Here is an 18674-nt window from a genome sequence, read left to right as displayed (position 1 = left end):
GTATATTAAGGAAACTATCCCTTTTTCTGTTCTCGACCTTTCCGAGGTCGACGAAAATCCGGTCTTAGAAGTCCTGTGGGCAAAGCTGCGACCAACTCGACTCCCTAGAGGTTTTTCTAGTATCATATCTGGAGTTATATACCATCCACTGTCAGCCTCCGACTCGCAAATGCAAGATTATCTAATAAAATGCTTTACATCAATTGAGTCCCAACATCCAAACAGTGGAATTCTTCTTGTCGGCGATTTAAACCACCTAAATGAAGCGACTCTCAAATCCAACTTCAATCTGAAACAAATTGTTCACTTTCCGACCAGAGGGAGAAGCTTTTTAGACCGTATCCTAACCAACATGAATGAGTTCTACGATAAAGCCATCGAGCGACCTAAAATTGGCCTTTCGGATCACACTTCAGTGGAGATCCAGCCTAAACTTCGAGCAAAATCATCGCAATCAAAGAAAACAATCATCTCGAGGGATTTGAGACCTAGTAAAAGACACGCAATGCAAATGTACCTTGAAAATGTTGATGTGCCACGCCTCCTTGACACCGTGGAGACCTGCGCGGAGAAAGTGACACTTTTTGAAAATATTGTTAAGATGGGCCTAGACTTTATTATTCCCCTGCGATCCAAAACTATTCATTGAAGCGAGCCACAGTGGTTGAACGATAAACTCAAGAACTTGATCAAACGACGCCAGCGTGCCCTTGCAAAAGGAAATTTGGACACCTTTCGAACGCTTAGAAATTGCGTGAATCGCGAGCGTAAGATCTGCCGGTCAAAGTACTACGAAGCAAAGGTTAGCCATTTGAGGGAGTGCAAGCCATCCGTGTGGTGGAAAGAGGTGAAAAAGCTCAGCGGCATGTCACCTGCCTCAGAAACGCGTGTTAACACCAGCAAGTTACTGCAACACCTTGGTTTTTCACCGGGTGATCTGGCGAATTACATCAATTCAGCGTTCCTGACTCCAATGCTGAGTTTTGAACCTCGTACCCATAATCCTTTTGATCCACCACAAACCAACAACAAAAGTCATGCCGTAAATACGATATCGGAGTTTTCAACCTTTATGAAACTGTCCGCACTCAACTCCTCCAAAGCACAAGGGCCAAACGGCATCCCGGTATGGTTATTAAAAGAAAACGCTGATCTCTTGGCGGGACCAGTCTCTGTGATCCTTAACTCCTCGTTCCACGAATCCCGCCTTCCGCCTTCCCGGAAAGAGGCTGACGTAGTCCCGGCCCCAAAACAAAGGCCCATTAATGATATTAAGAAGCACCTCTGTCCCATTTCTCTCAGCCTATCTTGTCCAAACTCGCTGAAGACCACATTGTTGAGAAATATGTTAAACCAGCCGTGTTACAAAGTATCGACCCTCGCCAATTCGGATCTATTCCCAAATCGTCTACCATACATGCTCTGGTCAACATGACGCATAACTGGCTTGTTAACACCGACGGAAATGGTGCCACGGCAAGAGTAGCTCTACTTGACTTCCGTAAGGCTTTTGACCTTATCGACCATAGAGTTCTCGTTCAAAAACTAGCAACATATGATATTCCGAGTCAAACCAAAAGCTGGATTGTTGACTTTTTGATGGACCGGAAACAAAGAGTTAAACTTACTCAAGACTGTCACTCTGAATGGCGCTCTGTACCATCCGGCGTCCCCCAGGGAACAAAATTAGGTCCCTGGTTATTTCTCATCATGATTAACGATTTGGACACCTTAACTGACTTGTGGAAATACGTGGACGACACGTCTTGTTCCGAAATAGTTACTAAGGGCAGTGAGAGCAAACTCCAAGAAGCAGTGGACGACCTTTCAAGACAAGCGAGTATCGATGGATTCCAACTGAATGAGGCTAAGTGCAAAGAACTATGAATTGGATTCTCTAACAACAACTACGATTATGAACCCCTAGTCCTAAATGGCAAACCCCTTGAATTAGTCACCAGTGCCAAATTGCTAGGCGTGACCATTAGTCACGATTTAAAGTGGAACATGCACACCTCTGAACTAAGTAGAAAATGTTCCTCTCGTCTCTACTTTTTGAGACAACTAAAGAGATCCGGAGTTGTACCAAGCGAACTTGTGCAGTTCTATGTGACATGTATTAGGCCCGTCTTGGAATACGCAAGTCCTGTATTCCACCGTTCTCTACCAAACTACATCAGCGGAGATTTGGAACGGATCCAAAGAAGAGCACTCAGAATCATCAATCCTGACCTGCCATATAGTGTAGCAATAGAAACAGCTGGCCTACCGAGACTTCACGAGAGGAGGGAAAAAATTTCAACCAATCTGTTTGACGAGATAGTCCGTAACCCCACCCATAGATTCCACAGCCTTCTCCCCAAAAGGAAGAGTTGTGGATACGCGCTGAGGCGCAAAAGTGATTTCACTCTCCCCATATGCAAAACCGAGCGCTTGAAGAACAGTTTTATTTTTAGCCATATTTATAAGATGTAGATAATTTTCCTTCTTTCTTAACGACAAAGTTGTAAAGTTTCTTGTCTTTGCTCAACTCCGAGAGCGTGGACCGGCAAAGATGCGACACACGAGTCATGAATCTCGCGGCTTCTCCATGCTCACAGGATACGCGTGACCTCACTAAATTAAAGAAAAATAAGAAACTGCTCGCAGTCTGTATTCTGTTTAACTATTTCATAGGAGTGACGCGAGTCTCTTCAACTGAGTGAGAAAGTCACAAATCCATTCTTTGCCTAGCGAGCGTAACCACAGACCACTCATGAATTGCTCCCTTGGCGCGGAAATCAGTGAAATCGTATCGAGTATACAAAGTTAGAGCGAGTTCCTTTAGACCTCTCGAACTCGTATCGCGTTGGCAACAATTATAAGTACAGGAAGAAATCTTAAAATCTGCTAGATAAATTTGTTTCATACTTTCTGAGAAGTTAAAGAAATTCGGGAGCTTTCCTACAAAGAAACTAAAATGGTAGGTAACCGACTTAGTTTTTCAGATAAGTTACAATAACTGAAAATTTGAGTGTCTGTTTGTGGACCTTACGTCTTGCCCAAAAATATAGTTGCAAAGATGTTTATAGTTTGCCCACACGATTAAGCTCTTTTCTTGTAACCTGTCATCGTTTCACAAACACCACGGCAACGGAAAATCTTTCCGAGCCTCCTTAAACACCTTTGTTGTCCAACCACACCTGTATTGTTTTTAACAGAGAACACTTGCGTCCCATGTATTTGCTCAGTGGTTGTTTTGATGACATTCAGGCCACACCTCATAAACTTCGTGATCCCTCGTGGACCCCAGCTCAGAGGTTAGCGGAGAAAGTTTGCTCCAAATCTCAACACGAAACATACTTATAAAGAATTGTAGAGGGTAACTGAAATGAAAGAGAAAAGGCGTCCGGCATAGTAGTCTTTCAAATTTCTTTTTAGCCAACAGGGAGTCGTGAAGAGGCATGGGGCGAAAGCAACCAAAAATTAGGAGCAGGCTGAGAGGAGGAGCTTATTTAGCCAGCCTTTTCCATGTTTTTGTATATACAAGCGTGGTACACCAAACATTCGTTCTACTTATAAAACTCTTTGTCGTTGTCGTATGAAAAAAATGGACAATAAATTTGAAAATGAAAACGGAATAGGAATATAGAGGCAAGACCGATACAACGTAGATAAGTTTTAAGACGAAGCACTATATTTCGGCTGGCCAAACCAGCCTTCTTCAGGTGCCTGAAGAAGGCTGAAGTTCTTCTGGTGCCTGAAGACGTTGTATCGGTCTTGCCTCTATATTCGTAATCGTTATTTTGAGCCGATTAGATCATGGTTGATCCAACGTACAAGAGTAGGATTATCGCTCACTGTTGCTTGCTGAACATTTAAAAAAGAATAGGGTTTAGTGATAAAAAAGGTCAGATCGATTAAAGGTATGAGCTGAGACTAACATGGTTCACTTAACAATTCTATGTCGGGCTTATAAATGGGAAAAACTAAAAATTGTACATTGCTAGTTTTATTAACGCCATACGTAAATGACATTGGTTACTGTTGCGGAAAATCATATTTTAGAGTCAGCTTTGTATATAAAGCAATGATTTTGCCTGCATTCTTGGGAACAGCGGAAATGACTTAGAAAAATCATTCTAAGTACAGTGTTCATTCCGTGCAATGGGGCATAAATAAAAGGTTCTCGTAAAATAGACACCTTATATTATACCACAGAAGACAAGCAAAAAGTAATATGGGTACCCTGGTTAAAAATACATCGATAACTCTATTAATTAAAACTAGTTCTGATTTCAAGGAAAAAGTTATGAGGACCAAATAAAAGTAGTGTGTACCACTAAGCATGCCTTCACGGTTTAGACTGGGAGTCCCAAAGTTTTTTAAGCATGTATTCTAATATCTTATGACGATAAGCCCCTACCCACCCCACCCCGCACCGTTCTATTTTCACTCAGCGGCTGGCCAGCGGTCCGTGTATGAGGTAAATATGGCGATCCCTCACTGAACACCGTTCTTGTCGATCAGAAAATCAAAATACCAGCATGATATTGCCTCGAAAAAGAAGCAGCTGTGTTATTTGATTCGTACTTCACATTTGAGTCCAAGCTTGGGTGACACAGGTCATTTCTTATGGTGGGCTGACGAGGGGAATTTGAACACTAGTTGTGTTTGAATTGTTGGAAGAAATGGTCGCATGGGAATGTAGGAATGGTAAGTATTACGAATAATTTCACATTTTGCTGCTTGAATAGAAAGTAAAGTTTATTTGAATTGCTTTCGCATGTATTTCTGACGGTTTTAGATCTACCTGCTCGATTTGTGTCTGCAACGCTTCATGTTGATAAGTCCCTCAAAATGGCGGTCAAACTTGGAGATTGCCGAAAATTAGGTAAGTTCGTGGAGAGTTTTCGTAAAGCAGGGCCGCAAAGTTTTTTTTCGTAGTTACCTTTTCTATGGCATCTACTTCCTAACTATGTTATGTTATGTTATGTTAGAAGTGAGAACGCCTCACTTTTTCAAAACTGTACCTTGAATTTGATCGGTTTTCGCGTGTGTGACTTAAGCGAACCGATAAGGTGTCATTCAAGTCTTCCTGTTTCCGTGATTGAAATGTGATGTTCACGAAAGTCGCCTCGATGGATAAGATAGAATTAATATACATGGCTGTGGTATTTGTTTTTTGCTGAGTTCCGTAGTTTTTTTTAAATTGTCCTCCAAAGTTGTCTCAAATTAAAGTCTTGAAAAGTGTCACAACAGGCCTTCGCTCGAGTGAAATTTCATTTCCGTAAAACTTTGAAAAACAAAGAGATCCGATCAAAGGGATTGTGGTTTTATTATAGGCACATGAATGTCTTACAACCCACAAGAAATGAGGGAAATCTGTGTCTCAAGCAAAATTGACCGGACCGCTTTTACAGACACACTCTTAAAATCCATGACTCTCGCGTAAAGAACAGTCTATTGTTATTTCTGTCGCCAGATAGTATTGTGATTATTGCTCAATTATTTCCGCATGTTATGACCCTGTCCCCCTAAGTTTTGACCCTTCAGTACTCCCTGCCTTTCATCATTGACTGAGTATCTTAGTCAAATGTTAACAATACAGCAAAGGCAGGCATATACTTTTTTAAGGGAAATAAATTTATTTAGATGTGGAAGAGATTGTCAAACTTGCTAAGATGAAACTGAGTTCCGTGGAGTCATGAGTGTTACTCACTAGGTTTTGTTCCTGATCGTACTGTACAACTGCATAAATCGTTGCAAAAGTGACTTTCAAGATTGAGGTGCCATGCAAATCCACGAATAAAATCCATCCTTTAACCTGTGGTATAAGAAGCTTGTAAGCGAAAGTCTTCTTCGTTATTTTTTTTGTACAATATAGAAAAGAGGATCAAAGCGGTTCGAGTGAACTTAAGCCTGAAGATGTCTTTCGTTTCGATGTTTCAGAGATTGCCAGTTGTGGAGCAGACATCACCTTTTTCGCCGAGCGTCATCATCCAGATACTAGAAAATGGTTTTTGGACGATTTCCACAGATGGTTTGAGAATCCTGGGGAGTCTAGAGTGTATGTTCTTCGCGGTGATGCAGGGGTCGGCAAGAGTGTAATGGCCGATGCTTTGGCACAGAAATCAATAAAAGCTGGAAACTTCGGAGCTGCGTATTCTTGCCGCCACAATGATGGCACAAGAAACAATCCCAGGTATCTTTTAAGGACTATCGCTTTTCAACTTTGCAAATGTAATGTTCAGTACAATAGCGTCGTGGAAGGGGAAGGTGGCATTAGAAAGTTTTTAGGTAATTCTGAAATGGGTATTCAGGAATTGTTTACCAAATTATTACAAGAGCCACTAGCCAAATGCAGTGCGTTTTTTGAGAGAAAGTTGATCGCTATTGACGCTCTTTATGCATGAGACAAAATATGAGTTCAGGAAAGATTTTCTCGATCTCATTATGTACCGTTTTCTCATGCTTCCGAAATGGCTTGTGTTCTTTATTACCAGTCGGCCTGAAGACACTGTGCAGTTCAGATTGAAAAAGTACAATCCCTGCATTAAAATTTGTGCAGGGAACAGCGAAGATCTAAAGCTTTAAAGACAGCACGAACGGGACATCGAGCTATTTCTAGAAAAGAGTGTTGACTTCTCCAGTTTTCACTTTCTCAGCGGGTAAGTAGTTTAGGGCACCTTTATGGTAATTGAGTTGAGGTCTGGGTCCGAGTATCTCGGCCGAGGTTAATTTATTCATGTTCGTAGGTGTACGAGGTGTTTTTAGGGTGTAGGGGTTAATATATTCATGTGGCGTAGGTGTCTGAGGGGTTTTTAGGCTTAATATATTCACGTAGCGTAGGTATACGAGGGGTTTTAGGGTTAGGGTTCGTGATTTCAAAAGTAACGGTACAAAGAAATCCAAGATGGCGTCGGAAACAAAGGGTACAAAAGAATCCAAGATGGCGGAGAGATTATCCATGTTTATTTCTTCACTCTGCACGATATTTGACTTGTGAATAGGAAACATAAGCTAGAAAAGCGGTCATAATGTCTTTGTACAATTGATGAAATATAGAATGTTCTCCCACTTGTGAATCATAAGTTTCAATTTCGTCAATGTATCTAGTCACTTGTCTGCGTATTTCACAAAGATCTTGCGTGGTAGCTTTTTCCTTGACGAGGGCAAATAATTCATCTAGCACGGATCCGGCTTACTGGGGGTTCTGTTCAATCTCTTCGCTCAAACGTGCTAGGAAGATCTTTTAATATAGAGCTGACAGGTATCAATCAGCGATCTGGCTCGTCATCAGAAGTATTGTACTCAGTGCTGTAACCAGAAGAAGATCTGATAAATTATTTGACGAGACGGTCAGAGAAGTCAACGCATGACCAAATCCAATAGGAGGTCATACCTAAGTTGAAAGCGGTGTAGACGGTGTCAAATAAGAGCAGTGTTTTCGTATAATTTTTTTCTCACATTCAAAATTCAAGAGAGAGGGATGATTTCTCCCGATCTCGGTCTCAGCTACATGAACGAAATATTGGAAAGCATTCCTAGATTTGCAGACACCGACACATTAGAGCCAATTATAAAGAGAGGAGAATTGTACTACCAAGATCCAGAAGGACCTTGTTCGGACTACGAAACGGGTGAACTAGTTGAAAAGAGGAACCAGATATTTAAAGCCCTGTTGGAATATACAAAACTAGTATACGCGCGTGAAGTTTCAGAAGCAAAGGACGGCCATGAATAGGGTCGATAGACAACATTACATTGTGGACAATCCAAAAGTAGCCGTTGTGGAGATAGAAAGCATCTTGGATATTATTTCGCATGCGGATGAGGATTCTTTGAGGAGAATGATGCGGCATGCTCGAGCTTATATGAAACCTCATAATTTCGATAAAGTGATTAGAGAATCCAAGGAGACATATCCAAACGAACAATTTAAAAATGATGAAACATATCAATTACACAGGAACGAAATCATGAAGTCCATTTATAATTACGTGGAAGACATATTTGACAGTCACGATTGGGATGAAGAGGCAGAACTTTCAGACTGAATATCATTTTTTTTCTTGCGGACACGTGAATTTTCAGACGAAGGGGACTGAATGCCGTGAACTGGTCATACCTTGTGATGACAAATATGGTCGAGAGACAACATTATATTGCTGTCAATCCTAAAGTAGCCGTTTAGGAGATGGAAAGAATCTTAGATATTATTTCATACGCGGGTGAGGATTCTTTAAGGAGAATGACGCGTCATATTCGAGCTCATAATTTTGATAAGGTTATTAGAGAATCCAAGGAAAAAACAATAAAAATAATGAAACCTAAGATGGTGTTTAATCCTCCCTTAGGGAAAATGATTTCGAGATAAAATGAATACCGTATTTCTTCACCTATAAGCCGAGCGATTTTTTCAGTTTTCGACCCAAAATTTTGGGAGATTTTTCACGGAGAACGGGGTTCGGCTTATAGCCGAGGGTTTTACATTTTAAAAATATACAGTTGCTGAATAACTTTACCCCCCCGGCTTGTAGTCAAGTTAGCAATGAAGCAGAAGTAATAAAACACAACAAAAATAACTTCTGAATATTGGTTATTCACTTTTATGAAATTGGTGGCTCCTAAAGGAGCCGTTTGACGGATACGTGCAAGGGCTTTCAACCCAATGGTTTACTCGCCATCCGTTTCGTTTTCGCTGTCTGTGTCGAACTCGTTCTCTTCTATGTATTCATCATCTACTTCTGGGGTTTCCTCAGAGTAGACCACGTCGTCCTCTGTTCCGTCCAAGGCATTGGAAATACCGCAGGTCTTGAAGGATTTGACAACCATCTCTTCGGGTATCTCTGCCCATGCTTCCTTGATCCACCTGAGGACAAGATTTCTGCTTGGCGCCTTCTTCTTCCCAGCTGGGGTAAACTCAAATGGCCCAGATGTCATCCACGCCAAGTACTTTCGGCGCACATTATCTTTAAATGGCTTGTTTAGGCACTTATCCAAGGGCTGTACAACCGGGGTTAGGCCACCAGGGATAACTGCGACGTCAATGTTTCGCTGCTTCAGGTCATCTTTCACGGAATCGGTCAAGTGAGCTCGGAATGAGTCCCACACCAAAAGGGAACGCTCGGCACGGGGCAAACTCTGTCGAATCCATTCTCGGATGCCCTGTTCATCCATCCACCCTTTCTTATGGAAGGAAACACGAAGAGGATGCGGCACAACCAGATCTCTCGGTGTACGGACGCCTTTGAAGATGACTTTCGGTGGCACCTTTGCTCCATCGGCAGCAACAGCAAGAACGACGGTGAAGCTCCGCTTTTCCGCTCCGCAAGATTTTACTGGCACTGTTCGGCTTCCACTGAATTCCAGTGTTCGGTTCGATGGCAGCTCAAAACGCATGGGTGTCTCATCCATGTTGTAGATGCGGGATAAAGGGTAGTCGGCGCGTCTTCTTGCTGCAATGACGAAGCGATGAAAGCACACAATGTTCTCTTCGAGATCGGCGGGCAATCGCTGGGCCAGAGTTGTTTTGGTTCGCATGCTGACCGAGTGGCGTCGTTTCCATTTCTCGTACCATCCACGGGAAGCTTTGAAAGCAGGATCATCGGAGAGCTCTTTAGCTTTAAGGCGAAGGATCAATCCACTCACCGCAATACCTACGAAAAATAAAATAACAATCTTATTTTGCTGCGAGATAACCGTAGATTCGTGACTGCAGCACTCTTTTCGTGACATGTTATGAAATTGTCATGACAACAACATATTTCTGACCAATCAAAGTCTCTGTTTCCCACGCACTGAAAGACGATATCATTCAACTCTTCAAAAACTCTTAAAATTTTAGACAGAAAAGTAAATACCAACCTTGTTCTCTTTGCTGTGAAAACCACTCCATCACTTGCTGGTCTAGTTCGGGATATTTCGGAGTGAAACGGCCCATCGTCGCACGTTTTGCAGACATCTTCAGCTCTCCGGAAAGAATAGTCGCCTGGTCTCTTCTCCAGCGTCGTACCATGGACTCGCTTAGTCCATATTCTCGAGCGATTTCCGAGTTGTTTTCTACCGCTTCAGCTTCCGCGATAACTTTTATCTTGAAAGCCATACTATACGAGGAACGGCGTGCTTTAGGCATGATGATAAAAAGTGACAGCGACGAAAGGTATACTCGATAGATTGATACTTTGAAACGTTTAACTGAGATTATTATTGTTGTTGTGGTTAATCTGTTGTCGCGTGGTAGTATTTATACAGTTCGTTGGATCAATTGATATTCATATCTCTTGATTGGTTCGCTTTTTTTCTTTTGTGTTTATTGTAATTCATTAGGTTTTGTGTTTAGTGAGTCAATTTCTTATGTTTTCCGTGAGGTTCGCTTGCTCAAATGGCCAGTTACAATCAATAATTTCGCTCTCGGCTTATAGCCGATGGTTTTACCTTTTTTTTTGGGCAGCTTGAGTGTAGCGTAAAGACCCTGAAAGTCAGGGTCTCGGCTTATAGCCGAGATCGGCTTATAGGTGAAGAAATACGGTATTCAAAAAAACGTTCATTTTAGAATAAAAAGAACCTGGGTTATTGCTGACACTCACACCCCTAACTCTCACCCTAAGCCCAATTCCCTAACCCACTTATTCCCATATCAAAATCAAAATAAAAACCCAAACAGTCAAACATAACAAACAATGGAAACAATAGAATGCAAGATGGTGACTCATACTTCCAACGGTGAAAGTGATTTCAAGATGTCATTAGCATTCGTATCGTGTAAAAAAATTCGAGAAAAAAAGAGATTTGTTTCCGCCTAAACCCCATGACGGGATGTGAATAATTCATCATACTCCAATAGAATGAAAATAGTTCGGATGGTGATCACATGAGTATTCAAAATTCTCTGAAAGTGACCAATGATCAGTTCGAAGTGTAAACATGTGATAGCTTTTTTCTCAATAAAAATTTTTACTTAGTTCAAATCTTAATTAAAAATAAACTGTAACGCGCGAGTGTGATCACTAGCAGTGACGAAAGTGTTTTAAATTCTATACAAAAATTCCGCAAGTGAGGAAAATAACAACGATACATCGACGCAATTCAATGACAATGATTCGAAGAGAAATAATTAAATCTCCCGTTTAAAAAAATTATCAGAAAAAAATCGAACGAAAAGGGTATTCAAAAACGCAGCACCATGCTCATGAACATTTCCATTTCTCGGGAAAAATGAACCACAGAGCATACAAACCGGGGGAAAATACGAAATGTCAGCAGGCGTTGTAACTGTCTCATGATTATCTGTCCATCAAATTTTAATCAAGTCATAGCATTCTTACATGTTTTCGGATCAAAGTGAATGACCTGTCTGTCCAAATTGTTACCGAGTCATGACGTGTGTCAATCAATGATAGACCAATGGAAATCTAGCAATGGGTGTATAAGAGTGGCTATGAGTCGGAATGGTATGATCATACGTGGGACCAAAGTGATGATGTAGAAAGTTCGATTTCATCCAATGAGACAAGTGGTGTATCTCACTGAAATTCATCCCTAAATGGAAGTCGAAGAGAAGATAAATACAATCAAACCGTTCCTGGATACTCCGTTTAAACACAAAATAAAAGTGGTAAAAGAGAGGCAACATAGCAAGTACCTATATACAAGCACGTTTTACACAAAACCTCGACATCTATATGTGATAAAGCGATTGGAAGAATTACAAGGAGCATAATCCAAAGACTTGCTTTACATGTGACGAAACATGACTAAAACGTGGAAACATTGCATAGGAATGAGGAGGAGGAGAAGGAGGAACGAGGAGGAGGAGGAGGAAAGAGGAGGAGAAATGAGGAGGAGGAATGAGGAGGAGTAGGAATGAGGAGAGGAAAGAGGAGGAGGAGGAGGAAAGAGGAGGAGGAGGAGGAATGAGGAGGAGGAGGAGGAGGGGAATGAGGAGTAGTAGGAGGAATGAGGAGGAATGAGGAGGAGGAGGAGGAGGAATGAGGAGGAAGAGGAGGAGGAGGTATGAGGAGGAGGAATGAGGAGGAGGAGGTATAAGGAGGAGGAATGAGGAGGAGGAGGAGGAGGTATGAGGAGGAGGAATGAGGAGGAGGAGGTATGAGAGTCGGAATGCGTCCGGAATGCGGTCGCGTAGCGACCGTTGATATGTTTCCACGTTTTAGTCATGTTTCGTCACATGTAAAGCAAGTCTTTGGATTATGCTCCTTGTAATTCTTCCAATCGCTTTATCACATATAGATGTCGAGGTTTTGTGTAAAACGTGCTTGTATATAGGTACTTGCTATGTTGCCTCTCTTTTACCACTTTTATTTTGTGTTTAAACGGAGTATCCAGGAACGGTTTGATTGTATTTATCTTCTCTTCGACTTCCATTTAGGGATGAATTTCAGTGAGATACACCACTTGTCTCATTGGATGAAATCGAACTTTCTACATCATCACTTTGGTCCCACGTATGATCATACCATTCCGACTCATAGCCACTCTTATACACCCATTGCTAGATTTCCATTGGTCTATCATTGATTGACACACGTCATGACTCGGTAACAATTTGGACAGACAGGTCATTCACTTTGATCCGAAAACATGTAAGAATGCTATGACTTGATTAAAATTTGATGGACAGATAATCATGAGACAGTTACAACGCCTGCTGACATTTCGTATTTTCCCCCGGTTTGTATGCTCTGTGGTTCATTTTTCCCGAGAAATGGAAATGTTCATGAGCACGGTGCTGCGTTTTTGAATACCCTTTTCGTTCGATTTTTTTCTGATAATTTTTTTAAACGGGAGATTTAATTATTTCTCTTCGAATCATTGTCATTGAATTGCGTCGATGTATCGTTGTTATTTTCCTCACTTGCGGAATTTTTGTATAGAATTTAAAACACTTTCGTCACTGCTAGTGATCACACTCGCGCGTTACAGTTTATTTTTAATTGAGATTTGAACTAAGTAAAAATTTTTATTGAGAAAAAAGCTATCACATGTTTACACTTCGAACTGATCATTGGTCACTTTCAGAGAATTTTGAATACTCATGTGATCACCATCCGAACTATTTTCATTCTATTGGAGTATGATGAATTATTCACATCCCGTCATGGGGTTTAGGCGGAAACAAATCTCTTTTATTCTCGAATTTTTTTACACGATACGAATGCTAATGACATCTTGAAATCACTTTCACCGTTGGAAGTATGAGTCACCATCTTGCATTCTATTGTTTCCATTGTTTGTTATGTTTGACTGTTTGGGTTTTTATTTTGATTTTGATATGGGAATAAGTGGGTTAGGGAATTGGGCTTAGGGTGAGAGTTAGGGGTGTGAGTGTCAGCAATAACCCAGGTTCTTTTTATTCTAAAATGAACGTTTTTTTGAATATTCATTTTATCTCGAAATCATTTTCCCTAAGGGAGGATTAAACACCATCTTAGGTTTCATTATTTTTATTGTTTTTTCCTTGGATTCTCTAATAACCTTATCAAAATTATGAGGTTTCATATAAGCTCGAATATGACGCGTCATTCCCCTTAAAGAATCCTCACCCGCGTATGAAATAATATCTAAGATTCTTTCCATCTCCCAAACGGCTACTTTAGGATTGACAGTAATATAATGTTGTCTCTCGACCATATTTGTCATCACAAGGTATGACCAGTTCACGGCATTCAGTCCCCTTCGTCTGAAAATTCACGTGTCCGCAAGAAAAAAAATGATATTCAGTCTGAAAGTTCTGCCTCTTCATCCCAATCGTGACTGTCAAATATGTCTTCCACGTAATTATAAATGGACTTCATGATTTCGTTCCTGTGTAATTGATATGTTTCATCATTTTTAAATTGTTCGTTTGGATATGTCTCCTTGGATTCTCTAATCACTTTATCGAAATTATGAGGTTTCATATAAGCTCGAGCATGCCGCATCATTCTCCTCAAAGAATCCTCATCCGCATGCGAAATAATATCCAAGATGCTTTCTATCTCCACAACGGCTACTTTTGGATTGTCCACAATGTAATGTTGTCTATCGACCCTATTCATGGCCGTCCTTTGCTTCTGAAACTTCACGCGCGTATACTAGTTTTGTATATTCCAACAGGGCTTTAAATATCTGGTTCCTCTTTTCAACTAGTTCACCCGTTTCGTAGTCCGAACAAGGTCCTTCTGGATCTTGGTAGTACAATTCTCCTCTCTTTATAATTGGCTCTAATGTGTCGGTGTCTGCAAATCTAGGAATGCTTTCCAATATTTCGTTCATGTAGCTGAGACCGAGATCGGGAGAAATCATCCCTCTCTCTTGAATTTTGAATGTGAGAAAAAAATTATACGAAAACACTGCTCTTATTTGACACCGTCTACACCGCTTTCAACTTAGGTATGACCTCCTATTGGATTTGGTCATGCGTTGACTTCTCTGACCGTCTCGTCAAATAATTTATCAGATCTTCTTCTGGTTACAGCACTGAGTACAATACTTCTGATGACGAGCCAGATCGCTGATTGATACCTGTCAGCTCTATATTAAAAGATCTTCCTAGCACGTTTGAGCGAAGCGATTGAACAGAACCCCCAGTAAGCCGGATCCGTGCTAGATGAATTATTTGCCCTCGTCAAGGAAAAAGCTACCACGCAAGATCTTTGTGAAATACGCAGACAAGTGACTAGATACATTGACGAAATTGAAACTTATGATTCACAAGTGGGAGAACATTCTATATTTCATCAATTGTACAAAGACATTATGACCGCTTTTCTAGCTTATGTTTCCTATTCACAAGTCAAATATCGTGCAGAGTGAAGAAATAAACATGGATAATCTCTCCGCCATCTTGGATTCTTTTGTACCCTTTGTTTCCGACGCCATCTTGGATTTCTTTGTACCGTTACTTTTGAAATCACGAACCCTAACCCTAAAACCCCTCGTATACCTACGCTACGTGAATATATTAAGCCTAAAAACCCCTCAGACACCTACGCCACATGAATATATTAACCCCTACACCCTAAAAACACCTCGTACACCTACGAACATGAATAAATTAACCTCGGCCGAGATACTCTGACCCAGACCTCAACGGAATTACCATAAAGGCGCCCTAAACTACTCGGGTAATGTAGCAAAAACTGCAAAGGAATGTTTTTGTGTGCCTATTACATTGTACCAGATTTAAATGCTATAGCACATTCAGGTGAGATCGTTCAGCTCAACGATGTTTTCCAAGGAAATATCCAAGATTACTTTCTGCAAAATTTCAAGAGAGTGCTTGAAAATATAGGCGAGGATCTCTACAAGAAGCTGTTTGGTTGTGCAATAGTGGCTCCTTCTGCGCTTCCATTAGTGTTTATCTCGTTCATTTTAGAGAAGGAGAAATCAAATCTTAAGGAATGGAAAGTAATCAATGCCCTTTCCACATTTGTGCTTATTCGGAAGTCTGAGAATTCGTTTGACTTTCCTCACAACCTAATCCCACTATTGCTTACTGAAAAGGATTCTTCGCGGGAATAGTTTATTGACCGGGATAAAGCAGGTTAATATTTCAGGGGTGTGGTTGTTGAAGTTCTTTCAGCTACTGTTGAACATCAACAATGGAAAAAACCCTCGGCCGGGAAGGTGTTACTCGATTACTTCGTTGGTTTTGGTGTCCGTTTCTTGTGTGCTTACCAAGACACAGACTCATTCGACATACTTTTCAATTGTTTAACATGTTTCCTGTATATTTGGAAGAGGATAGAAAGGAAGGGAATTGAAATATATGCTGTGATCGCTGATATCAAGCTCTCACTTGGTTGTCACGGGCTCAGCGAAGTGCAACGAGAAGTTCTGCAAGAGATCTGTCTCACCCTTGAGAGCAACATTCATGTTCTTTTAGAATGTCAACACCTTCTACATTTTCCCTTAAGTAACACTTCTCTGACGGTCCAGTGGAAGTTAAAGATTCCGGCTGCTGCGTCAAACATTGGAATGGAATGCAAGTGGCTTCGTTATCTGCCTTGCAAAATTCCATCAGGCATATGTTGCTTTGCTTTGTCTCCTAATGAAAAATTTCTGGCGGTCTGTAGACGAAGGAACTCATCCATTTATTTGTTGGATGCGCGTACGCTTAAGAAGGTTCAAAAGTCGATTGTCGTAGAAGAAATTGGTCATCTTGAGTTTACCCTAGACAGTATAAGTCTTTATTTTTTGAATGGCTTAGCGAAATGTTTTCTTTGGAGGAAGGTTGTGTGAAGGAGTTACTTCAATTCGCAGAAAATGGTTATTGTTATCTTTGGGGTTCACTCATCTTTCATGGCCAGCATATTATCGGTGAACCAAGTTTCTCTCGAAGTTCCCATAATGTTCTTTGCTTGGCAGAAATATTCTGTTTTTGGGCCACACATCAGATGCAACGAATGGATAGTATGGAAATTGATGATCTATTTAATTCGTTAAAAGATTATCATGCAGGTTTACTATTCTATTGTAAACTCGTCAGACGTAGAGAAGTTGAGAGGTTTCTCTCTAATGTGGGTCAGGCTCCTAGAAGAGAGTATCCTAGAAGATTCCTTTGCAAAGAGTGTTTATCACTTAGACGAATATACCAAGAAGCATCCACATCACTTGTTCGTCAGCATGCTATCGATCTCTATGCAGAAGTGTTTCCCTATCAGGTTTGGAATATTAAGACCGGAAGACCTGTACTGGAGGAAGCGTTTTTGGCGGGTGTCCTGCTGAATCCATTTTTATATCTTTTTCACCTGACCTGTCTCTCTAAAGTGAGAGTGAAGAAAAGTGTGTACGACTGGAATCGATTTTTTAACCTTTGTGGGGTTGCAAGTTTGAACGCGGCAATTTTTTAAAAGAGGTAAGCAGTACAGACCAGGATCTGTTAGACCGTTACGTTGTCCAGAGGGTTGAAAGTTTACATCAGTTTTCGTTGATGCCATATTTTATAAGGCATGCTCCAATAGAGTTCCAAAATTGACCCACCTTGAGGAAGTCAAAGATTACTGTAGATCGCAAGTGGATTGCAGTAATTTTTTCTGACCCTGGCGGGAAGAAACGCAATTTGTTTGAGAGGGTGGATGAACGGGAAAATTTTAGTTTTCAAAACCCCACTCCTATTGTCTTGGCAGTGAATCGTTTTGACTTCACTGATGACAGTAGTGTTTTGCTTTACATCACGACGAACAATTCCCTGGAAGCCCTCACTCTGAGGACTGGTAACATGCTGTGAGGTGTTTCAGGGCTAATCCCATTGCAACTAAGACCTAGAAACCAAGCTGGGTTTATTTTTCGGGGCCAAGAAGGGGAGAAGATCATCTTGTTAAAGGACTTTCTCGCAAACCTTCTGGAGTTTCTGTCGTTTTCATCCGAAGTAAAACAAGTTGGGGTGACGTTCTCTGTTTGACAACCAAGTCCTCCTTGAGAGTCCTCCAGTTTTTTTCAAAAAACTGGTAAAAGCAGATTCCGTCTTGCCTTCTTGTCAGTCTCCACTAGTGAATCATGGTGCAAAATACATACTGTGCGTTTTTGTGTTGGGCAAAAAAATAGCGCCTTTAAAGAGGTGCTAAGATTTTGTTGTTTAATGGAGATAAGGACACTCCAGTAGTAGTTAGATAGGAGTATGGCAAGCGTACCGTTACTTTCCTCACATTTTCAGTGGATGGCGCCTTACTTCTCTATTGTACACAAAGTCCTGCATGTTTATTTGTTTGGGATGTTCAACTGAATGTTTTAAAAACATTTTTTCACTCCCCATTGGGGTCCCAGTCGGTGCACTGTTGTTGCTTCTCGAAGGATAAAAAGATATTGATAGTCTGCGCCGCCTTTCAAATCTCCATCTTGGAATTCGATAAACACCCACTTTCCATATTAGCAATGTTGGAACCCCCTGGCCCTTTCCGACAGTTTGACAAGTTCACGCATTGCACGGTGTCATCAGACAATGAGGCACTAGCTTGCTGCTTTGCCGACAGGATTCTTGTCCATGCGCTTAATACTCATAGAGAGCGTAGCTTCACGGAATTACCACGCGGCCATTTTGGACGCATTGAATTCTGTCAGTTTTTGAAAGAACGTCGTTAACTGATATCCTGTGGCGTAGATTGCACCGTGTTTCTGTGGGATTTGGATGAGTGGAACGCTGATGCATATGTCAGAGTTTTGCAAGGGCGAGAAAGTGTCTTAAGCATGGCCGTGTGCCCCTCAGAGGACAGGGTTGCCTGTTTGACTAGTTTTGGACGATTCGTTGTGATAGACCTCTGTGGACTTGTCAATGATAAACCCAGGGAATTCCCCGAATTCCCCATTTCCATGTCGACGAAACCAAAGAAATGATAAGCGTGACAAGTTCTAGACGATTTTAGATTGGAAAAAAAGATCCAGCGTCAAAAGATTTGGAATCTATAGACTGGACTGAGTATTTTGAACAGATGAATATGACAGCCGATGAGAATATGGAGAGTGAAGATGAATCGAATGACAACCACCAGTACTGTGACTAAAATATTGTTTTCTATTTGAAAGGGTTTTTTCAGATCCTTTTGACCAAGAAGCTTAGGTATAGAAGGTTCGAATTTACCGTTTAATGCCTTGATTTCGGTGATAAAAGTTTGTTTTCATAAGATGTTGTCTGAACAAAGCTCTTTCAAAAAAAGCAGTTTTGGTTAAGTGCTGAATGGTTATTTTAGAGACCA

General features: G+C 41.0%; 1 pseudogene; it reads left to right on the top strand.

Annotated features, from left to right (window-relative positions):
- The first annotated feature begins 5419 nt into the window (after positions 1–5419).
- Positions 5420–16835, top strand: LOC148735023 (uncharacterized; annotated as a pseudogene).
- The last annotated feature ends 1839 nt before the right edge of the window (positions 16836–18674 follow it).

This window comes from Stylophora pistillata, chromosome 3 (assembly GCF_964205215.1).
Source record: "Stylophora pistillata chromosome 3, jaStyPist1.2, whole genome shotgun sequence".
NCBI classification, from domain to species: Eukaryota; Metazoa; Cnidaria; class Anthozoa; order Scleractinia; family Pocilloporidae; genus Stylophora; species Stylophora pistillata.
This window is presented reverse-complemented; position numbering and strand designations above follow the sequence as displayed.